At 35.1% G+C, this 17748-nt stretch overlaps 1 long non-coding RNA gene across 1 annotated transcript; it reads right to left on the bottom strand.

Annotated features, from left to right (window-relative positions):
• Positions 1 to 15383: 15383 nt before the first annotated feature.
• LOC120423675 (uncharacterized) lies at positions 15384 to 15741 on the bottom strand. The gene is made up of 2 exons (XR_005606271.1): positions 15502 to 15741; positions 15384 to 15432 (listed from the first exon to the last, which is right to left on the bottom strand). It is a non-coding gene; the product is annotated as an uncharacterized LOC120423675 (long non-coding RNA).
• Between the last annotated feature and the right edge of the window lie 2007 nt (positions 15742 to 17748).

Here is a 17748-nt window from a genome sequence, read left to right as displayed (position 1 = left end):
TCGGAATAACCAAATACTTTGAAAAACGAGTTAATCGACAGATTATTGAATTTTGGTGAATTTCAATCCAGTTTCATTTTAATAACACTTATTTTTCAATCTTGTTATTTTTCAGAATCTTCAAGAACTTCAAGCACAGGCCGTTCATCAATGACAAATGCATTCGATGTGGTGAAGAATATCACTAAGAACAACATGGAATCATCAGGTGAGTAGATTTGGCTGTTGCATATGGATCATTTCCGTTTTTTCACTAACTGCAACTGCTGCACTAAAAATGGTATGAAAGTACAAAATTTTGGTATTACATGTGCAAATACCAGCGACCAAAATGTGCTCACCATGAAATCATACCAAAATCATGTATGTGGAAGACCACAGGAATACCAAAATCTGATTTTCCAAGGGCGCGGCAATACCGAGTTATGGTATTCAAGCAATGTTCAAAAATCCAGAAGACCTCAACTTGGTATTGAAATGGTTTTATTTTGAGGTATTATTTACCCTTGGAATAACATGGTTTGGTATTGTTGTGCCCTTCCACATACAAGACTTTGGTATGATTTCATAGTATTTTACCATCTATTACTGGGCAACCAAGAGCACATTTTGGTCCCTGTTATTTGCCCAAGTAATACCAAAATTTGGTATTCCCGTGTTATTTACCCCTGCTCGGGACGCAATATTTATTATCAGCTTTTTTCTTCCAGCGCTCTTTTGTGTTTTTTGCCTGGTGCTGCCATTTGTGACGAAATTTTAAGCGATCACTCACGAAAAGTGGCATTTATAGAGGAAGTTTTCTGGCATCACTGGCTCACTCTTACACGTGTGCTGGTGGTGATGATGGCCAAACAGTAAACAAATCATGGTAATATTACATCTGGGAAGGGGTACATCTTTTATTTCAGCAAATAGATGTAATTTTGCATTTGAAAATTTGTTAATTTACCACTTCTCTGTTGAAATGCCACATTTTCAGTATAAATTGAGGTAAAATTACATCATAAAAAAGGTAATATTCAAGCTTCAAAAATTACACCTTCCAAATATACACAATTTTTTACTGTGCAGCCTGTGTTGTTCTCGAAAAATGAACTTTTTAATTTTACCTCCTAGACTCATTTATACTTATCCACTCAGAATACTCAGAATCAAATTCTGAACAAATGTCTGTGCGTGTGTGGAGATGTTGATTAAAAATATGCACTTGATTATCTCGGCTTAAGCTGAACGAATTTTGTCCGGATGTGGTCCACTCGGTTCACTTTCAGGTTCTACAGCTTGGTTTTGGAAATTGTACAGTTTGATTTAGTCGTTTAAAAGTTATGATAAAACAAAAACTATTTAGACGATTACAAAAAAGGTGATTTGCAACATAACCTCAAATGGCCGGGTGTGATCGCCACAAAAAAGCTGTGTAGAGGGTTCCCATTTTCTTCAAAGGCGGTGTCTGTATATTCTTGATAAAGTCTGTAGGTAGTTTTTTTTTATTCATAACTGCGATCGATAAACCATGTGGACACTTTAAGAGTGGGGGTAGGATTTACTCTATGAATGAGAGGAAGACACCAACCACCTAAAGGTGGATTAAGTATAGTTTTAAATGAAAAATTTGTTGGAAAATTGCCTAGGGGCTGCCAATTTTCAAAATCTTTGTTTTCCAAAGTGGCACTAAATTTCACCAAAAATCAATTCAATATTATTATACTGGCCCTGTTCACATAAATGTCCAAAATGCATTTTAATCAATTTGAAACTTTATTGAAAAGATCCGAAAATGTCATAAAAAGTTTCATTTTTTTACATTGAAAATCGGACAATAGTTTCCGAGATATGGTCAGTTGAAAATTACAGCCTAATTATTAGGATGTAACAAAAATTACTTTTTAGCGGGCATTCAAGGGTTTGTTTCGGTGGGCATACTAAGCCCAAATCCAAAATATGAGCTTGATTGGACGTAACAGGAGCTGACGCTTTGCATTTGAAGTTTAAATGGGATTTAACCCGTAAAAAAAGATTTTTTCAGAAATGTCACTTTTAGCGGAAATTTGACCACTGAAGCGTTTATTTTCAACATCATTGGCGTGTAGGTCCTTGCGCATCTTTTGGTACATATAACATTGAAATTTGGAGCACCCTGGAGCTCGGTACAGACCTTCAAAGTTTGGCATTTTTTCGAAAAATTGGCCCCAGCAAAATCAAACGGCATCTAGGGCGTCGCGAGGCGTGACGCATATCTTTTTGCCGGGGCTAATTTTTTTGAAAAAATGTCAAACTTTGAAGGTCTATACCGAGCTCCAGGTTGCTCCAAATTTCAATGTTATATGTACCAAAAGATGTGCAAGGATCTGGCTTACACGCCAATGATGTTGAAAATAAACGCTTCAGTGGCCAAAATGCCTCAAAAAGTGAAATTCTTGAAAAAATATTTTTTTACGGGTTAAATCCCATTTAAAATTCAAATGCAAAGCGCCAGGTCACCGATGAAATATTAAAATGTATCGCTGTTTTAGTGAAAAAAGTAGTTAGGGTTAGTTTAGATTAGATTAGACCTATTTAAATATCAGGCTAGATTTTTGAAACATTAAACTATTTTTCCTTAAAAGCCTAGGTTATTAACCTTTCATTTGCATCCAAGACAGATAAAATCGGTTATGATTATGATCGTAATTGATCCTTGTTCTGACTATTATTTTGCAACTATATTCTATAGAATAGCAATGGTTAAAATAAGTGTGAGGACCAACTAATGCCTTGACGACTTGTGAAAAACTTACAACTTCAAGAAAGTATGCAAAATTTTAAAATTTATAAGCTGTCTTCATACAAAATATCAAAAAATTATTATTGGTGTTTTTTTCTGGTTAAAAAGCAGGTATTATTTTTTAATCACAGTGGGCAGTTAGTAAAATGAATCCATGCTCCAAAACCATAGAATTGCTTTTAAATTTGTCTCTGTGACCTGTTTGAGAGAATACAATAAAGAATAATATGGATAATTAAGTTGTAAAGAAAAAATATGCAGAAAATATGTTTTTAAAGGCAAATATTTTTTTCATAACAAATCTTACTGGTTAAGCACATAAATAAATAAATAAGCATGGAATTTGCATTAAAAATTATCATTTTCACTTGAAATACCATTTTTAATGCAATCACAACTCAAAATTTTCAAATATTTGTGCGATATTTTTAAAATGTTTGCATTTTTTGGGTACCTTTTGCATAATACAAAGTAGTTTTTTAATGATGCAGCCTTCGTTTTTTTTTTAAATAGTTATCATAACAAAAAAGTAGTTAAGTAGTTTCATGTTTAAACGTCTTACGTCTTACTTGGTAGCACTGTTGTTCTATAAATTTTCATCCTTAAACTGTAATTTCTAGAACAATTTTAATCAAATTAGCCTTATTCTTCTAGCACAACCCTCTTTGAGACATTTAATGATATCAATTCAATTTTCATCCAGTTTGGTTTGCCAAAAACGTAGAAAACTTAATTTTGATTTTGGCAGGAAGGGGTACTTTATTTTCAAATGACATAACAACAATTTTTCTTTGAAAAACTTACCAAAATTAAAATAGTTTATTTTAATTCCATAATATTGAAATTTTTGTTGCCCAACAAATAAACAAGATCTATTTCTATTTGTGAATGCTTCAATGCAAATTAATATCATCTGAAATAAAACATGACATGAAATTTTTAGACGAACTGAAAAAATCAATAAGAACAATAAATTGTACAATTCAATTCACTGTTATTTACTTAGTGAGCTTATTAGTGAGTTGAGTTCATTGACTTTTTTTTTATTTTCAAAAAATGTGCCAAAAAGTTAAGAAAATGTATACTTCCGCTTGAATTTCGGGAATTCCCGAGAAATATTTTCCCGGGACCCGGGACGGGAAATTGGACGCTTTAATTATATTGATTATGTTGGCTTTGGTATTTTTTATAGAATTGATTTCAAATTACTATAATACTAAAGATTTCCAATACTGTAGCTAATTCACTCCACAATTTAGCTTCTTCATCTCCTTCATCAGCAGCACCGCCACAAACGGTCACGGTACCTTGGTACATCAGCAGGATTAATGTGACGGAAGGAGCTCAACATCCCTGGAAACAAACGACAGCGCCAGCAACAGCATCCGAGCTACAGCAGGTGGGCCGATTCTCGTGCCCTGACCGCATTCGACATGGCGTGCTAAATTGATCCGAAACATAACAACAACTCAACTCTCCTCTTGGTCCATGAAAGGAGATGAACTGGAAAGTTGTGGTGGCCACTCCCGGACACGGTCGGTCGGTGCCGGTGATGACCTATCCGTCCCTGTGTCGAGAGTTGCCTCCGCAAGTAGCTCCTTGGCCTTAGATTAGAGAACATCCGAAAGTTATAATGTTTGTTTGTTTCAGACAAAAGGTAAGAATGATTAATTGCCAACATCTGGACCGGGACTCGTCGACACCCACGAGCGTGCGAGGGTGGGATTTTCCGGTGGTGAGATCTGTAACTGCTGTTTCTGCTGCTCCGGCCAAAGTTGTAGCGGTCGGTTTTATGGTTGTTCATCACGGTAAGCTTTTCCTTGTTGCTTTTAATGAGAAAAGTTTCCACTTCTTTGGCGGTGAAGATGACTGTGGCGTGCAGCGACGTAGCATGGTTTGGAGCGGTATAAGTTCATATCTTTCACTTATTTTGTCGCATATAAAACATTATTAAACCAATCAATAATAATATTTAAATAGGTTCAAAAAATAATTAATACAGTAAATGAGGTGTAATTTAAAAATGTTTCATCCTAATTAAATTGTTCAACATTCCTTCCACAAGGGAACATCAAACCCTCGGCACGGTACTGCTGCCGAGAGTGGCATGCTGGAGTACATTTTCGTTGGAGAGGTTTCTTTCGTGCCCTAAGAAGATATTCATGAATCTTGGCTCATTATGGGCCAGCAAATAGCATATTTTTTACGTGTTAATTAGAGGTGGTTTTTGTTTCATTTGTCCTTTTTTCAACTTCTTTGTGAAACCTACCCCAGCAGAAATCAATTAGGTTATTCGTGAGAAAAACCTCGCTTTGTAATCCTCCTCCAGCGGGAACGCTTCGTAATGTATTTCAAATCCTTCATTACCATAAATAAATCAAATCTAACTCAATTAGGAAAATCCTTACGGCAAACACATTTTTTTGTGTTCCCAGCAGCACTTCTTCAATGGGGGCGTACACGAAAAAAAAAGGTTAGGTTAGGGGGCTGTTCACCCACAACGGAATCCCCCTCGTGCGCATCATTACACACCCTCGCCGCGAGCAATTTCACGATGCTCCCCTTTCTTCCGTCAACCTCATACTTGGTACGTGTCTATCTCCGAAGTTTGTTTGTTCGGCATGCCAATGGGATGTCGTGGGGTTGGGTTGGAAAACCACATTGCTGCTGTTGTGGGCGGGGGTGGAGAAACTTCCATTGCGGTGTCACATTTTCGCGATTTACCATAAGTCTGGGTGCCATTAATGGAAGCCACCCTGACGCTGCTAGTTGGTTTCGCTTACCACGACATGGGCTCTGGTTCCATAGCAAGTGGCAGGGTTACCAGGTCAAAATTTAAAAAATCTGGCAAACTATCGATTAAAAATCTGGAAAAATCTGGCAGACAACAATCTAGCAATTCTGAATGGTGAAGAGGAGGAGGCATATGAATTAATTCAAAATTTTCTAGAATTCAGATGGTTTGAATGATTTTATGGTCTCAAAAATGTTGAACTTACAGTATGTAAAAAAAGTATTTACACCCCATGGGCACTATGCACACACACTTCGAAAAAAACCTGTAAAATTCCGTCTTATTTGATGCACATAACTGGAGCGTCAAAAAATCTAAATCAATACATCTAATCTTAAAATTACACGACCCAGTCAACCTGATTCAGTGAGTGTAATATTACATTGATCACTATTTTATCGGTAGCATTTATTATTGGATTGCCAAATTATTCTTGTTGGAAAAAAAAATCACGTTCAGGATGGAAAAAAATCATATTTATTTGCACATTATCACTACAAATTAATGAGTATTTTTAATTTTCACTTCTCTTACACTATGCACATTTTTCTTATCCTGGTCCGCTCCCAAAAATTGTAATCAGATCCGGTTCGGTTTTTCTTCCACATCCGAGGAACTGGCCATCTTCCATCAGGCCATCTACGCTGTTTTGGCCGCTAATCTGTGGGTTCTCGCTAACATGCCGTGCCTCAAAACCCGGTACTTGTACTGCATGTTTGCTGGTCTAAATCATATTTTCATCCGGGCCATTTCCGGAGACGATGCCAGCTGCGGTTCCGAACGTCCACTTGCCGACAAAACTTGCTTCAGGTAACAGAACCTGGTTCAACGGCAGAAGCTTGCGCAGGAATGTGGTTGTGGGGAAGATTACGGTTCCAAAGACCCAACAATTCCATTTGAACCTTGTCCCGGGAACCGGGATCCATCACGATGATTGGACCAACCTAAATCGAGAAATAAACAACACACACTTGGTTTAGATTTTCAATTTCATAAGAAATCGATAAGCAGTTTGTGATGAAACATGTAACAATTCAAAGTTTGACAGAAACCTAGTACTACGTTTTGTTCAGAAGCTCATGCCGAACATTTTGCTACAAAAAGCTCATGAAAAGATGTTTTATATAAAATGTTTGCTTAACACATTCTCATGTTTTTTTTTCATTCTAAATCGTTCATTTTAATCAAAAAGTTGTTCAAAATGGACATAAAGTGAAAAATCTGGCAAAATATGTCAATATCTGGCAAAGAGAAGATTGAATCTTTATTCTGGCTGACGATTGAAAAATCTGGCCACCCTGGCAAGTGGTGACACAGTAAATGATATTCGTGAAATTACAAGATTTAACTTAAGGGGTAACATACATGTAAATCGGCAAAAAAGTCAGAGGATGGTATGAGCACACAATTTAAGTTTTTTTAAAATCTGTATTTGAGTTATCCTTACATTTTTTTCTATTTTTCCAATACAAACTTCACCTTCGAGTATCAATGGGTAAATGTTTACCGATTTTGCTCATATTTGGCCTAGAGTCCTAAAATAACTCAAGGAACAAAAAAAGTCCCATTTCTGGGCGCCCTAGTGAAGACTCGTTCAACCGGTTCCGTGTGCATGACGAAGGCCGTTTTTCGAAAACTTCATTTGATTTTTGTATTTTTTTAAAAAGCATTTTTTCAAAATCGGGCTTCGTCATGCACACGGGATATGTCTTAAAAATCTTCACCTCAAATTTCAGCTAATTTGGTCCATCCCATCTCGAGACATCATGGCACCCGTAAAGCGACTCTGTGTTTGGAGAAAAACGCCAATAAAGTTTGACAGTTCCCTTTGCGCATGGCAAAATTTCAAACTTAAATCGTCTTTTACTCAGTTTAATCATGAGATATCTTCATGAAACTTTCAGAAGTGATTGAAAATCATTTTTTGAGTGAATTTAATGATTTTTTTGTAATATGATTTTTTTTTATTTTCTACATGTATGTAACCCCTCAACTGTATTGTAGAACCGAACTCAATATCAAAAACACTCAAAGAGTTGAGTATTTCAATTACGAAAATTTTGGTACCCTAACATGTAGCGGTCATCGCTGAAATTTTCAAGTTATCACAGTTATAGTGAAAAAAGTCGATTTTTTGCCGTTTTCGTCATTTTCCCATGGTTGCGCGGGGCGCGTCGAAAACCTCAGTTTTTATTTAAAAAAAATCGTATCTCAGAATATTGAAAACTCCACTTCACAATTTTTTTGATATGTTATGTGAAATTTTCCGAGGAATCAGATAAAAATAAATTTTCAGACATAGGCTCTTTGGTCCCGAGACCTTCAAAACAGTATTTTAAGTTTTCATACGACCTTTTCAAATGTTAAGCTAGATTTTTGAAACTTCTTACTATTTTTCCTAAATAGCCAAACTAATCACCTTTCTTTTGCGTCTAAGACAGCTAAAATCAGATTGAATGGCGCGGAGATATGAATTTTTGAAAAAAGTGGTTTTTGCGAAAAATGACGAAAATGGCCATTTTTCGGACCACCCTTACACGGCGTAGGTCAGGGGTGCTCAACCTTTTGGCCCTGTGGGCCAGATCTGATTTTTCTGAAGCAGTGGCGGGCCGGAACTAATATTTGATAAAAGTTGATAGGTAGCGCTCTAAAATTCTTTGTGTAAATTGGGTATTCGGCGTCGTCGCTCCGTGCAATACTTTAATACACTTAGGAGCCCAGGGCGGCGAAGTCCTTGTAGATAAAAGTAAGACACTAGTGGTTGGTACTAGCAATGGTGGCCGGTGGGTTCTTTTTAAGCAAATAAATAAAAGAAGTAGTGTTGCAAATAAGATTCATATATCTTGATTTTAAGAATGAAAAACAAAAATAACTATGGGTGATTCTCCGCCAACTCACACAGCAGTTGCCCCGACCCCTCTTCGATTTGCGTGAAACTTTGTCCTAAGGGGTAACTTTTGTCCCTGATCACGAATCCGAGGTCCGTTTTTTGATATCTCGTGACGGAGGGGCGGTACCACCCCTTCCATTTTTGAACATGCGAAAAAAGAGGTGTTTTTCAATAATTTGCAGCCTGAAACGGTGATGAGATAGAAATTTGGTGTCAAAGGGACTTTTATGTAAAATTAGACGCCCGATTTGATGGCGTACTCAGAATTCCGAAAAAACGTATTTTTCATCGAAAAAAACACTAAAAAAGTTTTAAAAATACTCCCATTTTCCGTTACTCGACTGTAAAAATTTTTGGAATATGTCATTTTATGGGAAATTTAATGTACTTTTCGAATCTACATTAACCCAGAAGGGTCATTTTTTCATTTAGAACAAAATTTTTCATTTTAAAATTTCGTGTTTTTTCTAACTTTGCAGGGTTATTATTTAGAGTGTAACAATGTTCTACAAAGTTGTAGAGCAGACAATTACAAAAATTTTAAAATATAGACATATGGGGTTTGCTTATAAACATCACGAGTTATCGCGATTTTACGAAAATTTTTTTTGAAAAAGTTGGTCGTCATCGATCATGGCCGTTCATGGTCACCCGCGACAGACACGGACGACGAAACAAAGAGAATCGCAAAAAGTAACTTTTTCAAAACTTTTTTTCGTAAAATCGCGATAACTCGTGATGTTTATAAGCAAACCCCTTATGTCTATATATCAAAACTTTCTTAATTGTGTGCTTTACAACTTTGTAGAACATTATTACACTCTAAAAAAATAACCCTGCAAAGTTAGAAAAAACACGAAATTTTAAAATGAAAAATTTTGTTCTAAATGAAAAAATGACCCTTCTGGGTCAATGTAGATTTGAAAAGTACATTAAATTTCCCATAAAATGACATGTTCCAAAATTTTTTACAGTCAAGTAACGGAAAATGGGAGAATTTTTAAAACTTTTTTAGTGTTTTTTTCGATGAAAAATACGTTTTTTCGGAATTCTGAGTACGCCATCAAATCGGGCGTCTAATTTTACATAAAAGTCCCTTTGACACCAAATTTCTATCTCATCACCGTTTCAGGCTGCAAATTATTGAAAAACACCTCTTTTTTCGCATGTTCAAAAATGGAAGGGGTCGTACCGCCCCTCCGTCACGAGATATCAAAAAATGGACCTCGGATTCGTGATCAGGGACAAAAGTTACCCCTTAGGACAAAGTTTCACGCAAATCGAAGAGGGGTCGGGGCAACTTTTCCCGATTTCGTGTGAGTTGTTAGAGAATTACCCCTATCAAAAATGTGTTTATTAGACTTATTCTAATTTTAGTTTGTTTAAAATTGTATAGTTATTGTTTTTGACGATTGCAATTAAATACCTTGATATGAAGGCTTGTATGGGTAAATTGAGATAAGTGCAGTGCTTCTGGGGACGCGCAGTCTTGTTTTTTCGCGATAATTTTCGTCTCTTTTGTGTCGCTGTTTGTGTGCATGGGGTGATTGGTCATAATAATTGAATAATGCCTTCATAAGTGCATGGAGTGATTGGTCATAATAATTGAATAATGCCTTCATAAGTGCAGTGCTTCTGGGGACGCGCAGTCTTGTTTTTTCGCGATAATTTTCGTCTCTTTTGTGTCGCTGTTTGTGTGCATGGGGTGATTGGTCATAATAATTGAATAATGCCTTCATAAGTGCAGTGCTTCTTGGGACGCACAGTCCGGATTTTTCGCGATAATTTTCGTCGTAAATGATCGTTAAAATTTATTCCAACTTTCAGTTTTAGTAATTACTCATCAAACTATCGATTATATGAAGAGTAAAGCGTCATTTATTTACTATTTTTGAAATTTGCGCGCGTTATCTAAATTGTAAAAACAGTAAAATTATACTGATAAGTCCAGCCCATAGCACTAATGCTCGGTTGGCACGCGTTCGATAAAAATAAACCATTTTAAATAATCAATTATCTATCTTTCCGCAGCCGGCTGCCTAAGATTTAAAAATTTCAACCGATAAACAAAATGCTCATGGTCACATCACTGCCACTCGTGAATCCTGACCTCATACCCATCTACTAACCCCCTCAAAACTCATGTGATACTTTGTCGGAGAAGCAGTCGATTGGGCGGTCTCTATCACTCAAGTATCGGACTAACATTCCCATCCACTTCCCCGTGACCCTACCACTGGTCGTGGCCGGCGCCGGTATTGATCAGCATGATAGGGGCCTTTGAGAAGTTGCGAAGCGAGGAAAGATAGCACCCACTCATCTTCCACGGCTCGTGGATGTAACTTCTGGAGGTCCTGGTCAATAACGGAGTAGCAACTGCGGGTGGGCACCTATGCTTATGCTTAATTGTATAGTTATTGTTTTTGACGATTGCAATTAAATACCTTGATATAATTTTGGAATAAAACAAACATTCTTATTTCAATGCTCGTTGCATTTTTTTAGTTTGATTTCCGCAACACTACAAAAGAAAAAAATCTATGAGACATGATAAAATTTATTCAAACGAAATTTGGATTCGAATATCCTTTACAAAAAAAAAACTCTTTACGTTGTTGTGCACCTTTATTCAAATATTTTAAAATGATTGTAAACAAACACAAAATTTAAAAAGTGTAAAAAATATATATTAAATCATTTTCAATTCGTTATTCTTCAAAATTCAAAGTTTATGAAAAAATATATTTTTTGCTCCAAAATTTCTTGACTCATTTTGAGACATTTTTGAATATTTTTAAAATATTTGCAGCGATCTTTTTTCAGTATGAATAATTTGCTTTTTTAAGCTTTAAAAAAACACTTTATCACTGAAAAGTTGTTCTGGAAAAATACATTAGTTTTTGCTTACCTATTTATTTCAAAATAGAAAAAAAAACTTCTGTTGGATGTGAAGACAGTTAAAAATGAAAGAAATTTAAATTAAGTGTCTTTTTGTACATTTTTAGAAAACAATCCAAGCTTTTTCATGAATTTTACAAATTTACGAAATGGATAATTTTGTTTTCTTGCATCATTTTTCAGTTTAAAAATATCAATATAGAAATTATAAGAATTAAACTCAAACATGAAGAATGTTCAATCAATTATTTATTTAATATTTCATGAACAGCCTTAAGGGCCGGTCATAGAACTATTTCGAAAAGCTGTCGCGGGCCGGACGTTGGGCAGGCCTGGCGTAGGTCATCCTAATGACCAAACATAAAAAATAAGGGTCTAATTATTTTGGCCAAGGAATCCCCAGAAAAATTTTGAGCACGCTCGGAAAACTTTTTTTTCGAATCATGCTGTTTTCGTGGGGAATTGCTGTATACCAAAACTTTTTAAAAAAGTGAAAATTTAAAAGTTGATTTATTTATTTATTGATATAGCCCTCTAAGTAAATCAACAATTTGTTCCTATTTTTTTATGATTTTCTGGAATTAATTTCAACTTTATTCTTTTGCAGGAAATTCGCTAGTTCATGTGTTCAGGGAGCCCAAATTTATCATACCTTGACGAAATTAAAGCTGAAATCAAGCTAAAAAATGTCGAGTTGTGTTATTGATCCAGAATTCAAAAATATGTTTGTATTTATAGGCATTTTAAATTTTCAGTTCAATTCCATTTTACTTCTTAATTTGTTTTAATGGCAATAAAAATGTATTTTAAGAATCTTCAATAGTTAGGCAAATATTCAAATATTTATTTGTGATATTTTCAATTGAAACAACCTTACTGATGGTCCGTTTTACGTACATAAATGAATTTTAAAATAAAAAATCTAATCTAATCAAAAAAGTTTGAAATTTCAAATTATTTAATTTATCACGACGCTTCAACATAGTGTTATCCTAAGCTGAAATATTCCTAATATTTCAATAAAAGAAAAAAAATAATGAAATTTGAAGCCCTGCGTAAAAATGTTTGTTTTCCAAAATACGAAGGATTTTTGACATATTGATTTTGAACAATTATTTCCGTCGTTCTATTTTGTATTAAAACTGTCAGCTACATTGCTATAGAATCATCCCTATCTCTCAAACAGCGACAGAAGCATCCCGCAAATTAAACGAATGAATAAAAAAAACCGTCACCGCAAAATATGACCAGAATTCGCAAAACTGCGAAAAGCTTCCCCCCATAGTTTACCACGTGGCACTGAGCATCGTTTTGCACCGTCACGAAATGAAAATCTCACCACTTAGCGATTTTATGCTTTTTCACTTAATGCTTCTGTGGATGGTGGGATTCTCCTCACGGCTGCCGCTACTGCAATGATATTCTCGATTTGTGGGTGAGGAAAAAAAATGTGAATGATGAAAAAAAAAACGCAAGGGCTCTGTTTAATTACTTTCGGTGAATTGTGCCCCAGAATCCAATCATTTTGTGAGCTGTTCTATATTTGTTTGGGACCTGTAAAATCTTGTAATTACAACCTTAATTTATTTTGGGCCCTATCAGAGGTTTCTGATGAATGTCCTGTTGTAGCCGTTTCGAAGCGCATCAAAAACTGAAGAGCGTTCCCACCATCGAGCACCACTCGAAATGTATTTTATTCCCTTTTCGAAAGTAATGACGAATTGAAATTGAATGTAAATAAATTGTCACGTCCACTCTCTTTCTCTCTCTCTCTCTAGAACCCATCTGGTAGGTGATTCTCTGTGTTTTTCGAATAGTTTTGGTTTTAATTTATTTTGTTTGATGATAGTTTGTAAGTAAATTTTTGAGAGTAGAAAAAATATGTTGTTTTTAATGTAATTTAAAGATCGTGATATTGCATGAAAATCTCATACTTTGCATGTCTTGTTTTGCTTGTTGAATGCACAAACAAATTATTGAAAAATATAAAAAACTTAACAACATTTTTTTGCTAAAAATAAATACTTTTTGCAGTACTGTACACGGAATTTAACAAAAAATTAATATTTATTAATTTCTGATTGTTTTCAGTTGACTGAACTTTTATTTTCATTATTATTAAGATTGCATACATTGCAATGTAAATTAATAGATTTTTCGTCACGTCCTTGTTCTGCATCTTAGAGAATTTGATACATTTTGAAATCTAAGACAATTTTTTTTGAAAAATATTTTTTGAAGTTTGAATTTTCTAAAACTTTTAAAGGGCTGATAGGATAACATTTTTAAACTTTGATTTCAGTTTAATTTTTCTTCTTTCAGTTTAATATTTTTTGACAAAATCTGTTTTAAATTCAATCAATTTTTCAATTGATCATTTCGTAAATTTCTTTTTTTTAATCAAGTATTTCATCTCGTAATTCTGCTAGCTTTGCAAAAGCATACAACAAATATTGATTGAGATAAAATCTAGAGTTTTTTTATAAGGTCCTATAAACATATGGATGAAAAAAGTTTATAGGACAAACTCTAGAAGTATTTCTAAAATGTATTTTTTTGCAATTTCATCGTGAAACAACTTACTTTTCCCGTCATCCTCGAACAACGAAACGGCCTACGTTTCTCTACCAAAAATAACAGAATGGAAAATTAATACCTTTCAATACCAGTGCTAAAAAGTTGTACTTTTCAACACTGAAATGGTTGCTAAAAAGTTGAGCTTTTCAACACTAGTATCGAAAAGTAAAATTTCTCAATATTTTTTTTTGTTTTAGCGTTGAATTTACTTAACACGTCACGGTGGGTAAGAAGGGGATTATTATGCAACTTGCATGCACCTCGGAAATTCCTCCTGGAGGTTGTTAGGAGGACTATCCTGAGTCAGAAAAATCGATTCCCAAAATATTCTGTCGGTGAAAACTGATTTTATCTCGATTTGAAGTTGAAAAAAATAATATATCACCTAAAACCTCAAAACTATGTCTAAAATCTCAGGTGGGAAAAGTTATTCCACAGATGGTTATCCCAGGAATAATTTATAGCGCTATAGCGGCCATCTTTATGGCATGTGGGATAACTTGTCATGGTTATTCCAGAAACAATTTTTAAGAGAGATTTCAAAACTTAAAAAACGAACAGATAACATTACCTGGACATGTTTCTTGGCAAATCTTGTTGCCCTACATTCCTGGAGCATAAAAAAATCAACTTGGCATAAGGCCATGTGGATGAAAAAAATTCCAGAAATATTTAATCATCAAATATTTTCATTCAAATATTAATTAAATTTAAAAATCCTTCTGGGATGGGACTCCGGGTAATGTTAATTGTTCGTTTTTTAAGTTTTGGAATCTCTCTTAAACATTATTCCTGGGATAACCATGACGAGTTATCCCACATGCCATAAAGATGGACGCCATAGCGCTATAAATTATTCCTGGGATAACCATCTGTGGGATAACTTTTCCCACCTACTCTGCACTGAAAGAAAGGCCCATAGTTATATCACATGTTTTACACATGAATCTGCCCCATACCACTTTGCATGTGAATGGCATGTGTAAATCACATAGAAAATTTCATCACGCTTCATGTTCAAACCAAGTGAAAATCACGTTAGCTTCATGTGTCGTTTCACGTGACTTTCATAAGAAATGCTTATGAAAATGAAATGGATTTCACTTTTAAATCAAACGTTTTTCAATTGCTTTTCAAGTGAAGATTTTAGGTAACCTTTTCTTTTTCTTTTTTATATTCATGTTTTGAAATAAAAATGCATTTCGTGCATTCATTAGTTTTCCATTTATTTTTTAAATATATATTACACTTTTAGTCTTCTTCGAGAACACACATACACATCACTTTTTCATTCACACTTCACACAAAAAATGCTCTCCGTATGAGTAGCAAGCCGTGCTCCTGCGCCACACACCGGGACTCTCGCGGGTCTCCTTGGACATTTCCGGATCCTCGTTGACCATCATAAACATGCCTCGATAGGGGTCAGTCATCATCCACAAAAAAAAATCTTAGGCAGATACTTTAGAAATTTTTAGTCAGCGGCGGCGAGAAACAGACGATAGTTCCCTGGAAATATGATTTAAAAAATTGTTAGGCATAAATTTTTGTCCGAAGAAATATTTAGAAAATACTTACCATAGTTTTAGAAATAATCCTGCCACAATTTCTAGAAACAAACCCCTCTTTTCTGGCGAATAATCCAATTTAAACGCGAGAGCTCTAACTCTGATTTAATGTTGACTTGACTTAGACTATTTTTTCATTTCGAACTTCAATATTAAAACATTCGAAAGTAACGTGAAATTCACTTGAAACCTGAAGGAAAAGTCAATTGGGGTGAATCGAAGTGCAATTCACGTGGCCCTGGGATGAAAATCCCATGAAAAAAGAATGGATCAAGATGGGTGTAGCTGACGCGGTTTTCACGTGCGTTTATAATGAAAGTCATGTCTAAGTCAAAGGAAAAGCATGTTACTTCATTGTGTTAGTTTTTGGATTAGCTCACGTGAAAAAGCATGTGAACTTGTTGGTTTTTTTCAGTGTGTCTGACTCGGGACAAAGTTGTAAATTTTCATCAAGATATCAATTCTTAGTTCCCAAAATATATTCCTGACATATTTTACCTTAAATCGATCCATTACTTGCGTTCCAGCGTCATCAGGAGGTGTAAAATAGTGTTATATCTATTAAAAATATTTTCAATTCGCTCTGGTGAATAAACTGTTATGTCTGAATTCAAAAACTAATGTTTGACATAAAATTCTTTTCAAAAAGCGTTATGCGGGATTAAAAAAAAGTTGTAAGCAACTCGTTGTGAAACTTGATTTTTTCAGCACTCGTCGTATTTATCCAACTCGGTAAACCTCGTTTGATAATTGTACGACCCGTGCTGAAAAAATCTTCTTTTTGTAACTTGTTGCATAAACTACTAACCACTTTTGTTCGAATAAAGACCGGTAGGTTAAAAAAAGTTATGTTAAAAATGTGTTTCTAGAGAATCACACTCAGAGGGAAGGTGGTGTCGCCCCGTTACGGTTTGATAATGGTTTCGAGGATTTCCACCTGGGAAATACAATAAAGCATCCATTTTCGCTTTTCAATTTTCCACCAAGCTGCAAATGCTGAGAGGCAGCAGCGGAAAAATAGAGCTCCAAAAACGACGACGACGACGACGATGATGACGAAATCACACGCGATGAATATTCAAAATGTATCATTGCAAAAGAAGAGACAGAGGAGAATCGTTTTTGTGGGTGTCCCAGCGCAGCACTAATGGAATTGTCATCTGCTTCTGCCGCTGAGTGCCTTTAGCGCATATCTCGGTGATGTTTTGTCAAAATGGTAAAAAATGATTTCCACAGATCGCTTTTCTATAGGCACCGGTTCCGGTGCTGTTTATCACTTTTCGATCTAAGAAGTGTTACATTCGAAATGCTGCTTTGTAGGTGGAAAGTGTTGTCAGGATTTCGGCGATGAAAAATGACTGTAGGTTAACACGAATCAATTACGGATCAACTCTTCAGAAGTACTTTATTTGTAAGTCTTGGACAATTCATTAATTTGTCAAAGATGGGGGTTAAGTTGTTTCACCCTAGTACTTTTACTATCAGTACTATCAGTCAAACAAAGTTATTACTTCTGGCAGTATTACAAATTATCACTTTAACTTTTTACTTTTCAATCATCTTCTATCTCATCAACATACCATCATTGCGCATTTTTCATTGTCTTGGTCATACTATTGCCAATATCGTTTCTGCAACAACAGCAAGTACACATATTCATATCAATACCATAGCGCACTAGCTGTCGGCATCTGTAATATCAATTAAGCTCTATTAGAGCAAACCACGCGAAGATATGTGCGATATATGTGAGTATGAAGATCGTATCAAACTGTGCACCAAGTGTTGTGATGTTCGCGCCTTCGCTCAATCATGCATGCTTGCATACATTGCAATGTAATTTAATAGATTTTCCGTCACGTCCTATTTCGAGCAAAAGATGGTCTGTATAAGATAGATTTTAATACATTTTGGAATTTGACACAAATTTGTGACATTCTCTGACTGCATTGATCAACAATTTTTTTGCCTTCCTCACTGAGGTAAGGCTATAATCCTGCTCTAAAAATGAACTTTTGAAAAATAGCTCAAAGACCTATATTCATGTATACCTATCGACTCAGAATCGAAAACTGAACAAATGTCTGTGTGTATGTATGTGTGTGCGTCAAACAAGTTGCATTCGATTTGTTTTGGTGCTCCATACTGCACTATTGAATTTTTTGAAGATCCAATAAGTAGTTCAAAAGTTACGTATAAAAAAGTGTCAGAGTTGCGAATCAGGTGCTGGAATTTTGATGCCGGATCTCACTTATTT

The sequence above is a fragment of the Culex pipiens genome, chromosome 2 (genome assembly GCF_016801865.2).
Source record: "Culex pipiens pallens isolate TS chromosome 2, TS_CPP_V2, whole genome shotgun sequence".
Taxonomy (NCBI): domain Eukaryota; kingdom Metazoa; phylum Arthropoda; class Insecta; order Diptera; family Culicidae; genus Culex; species Culex pipiens.
The sequence above is the reverse complement of the archived record's forward strand: the minus strand, read 5'-3'. Positions and strand labels throughout refer to the sequence as shown.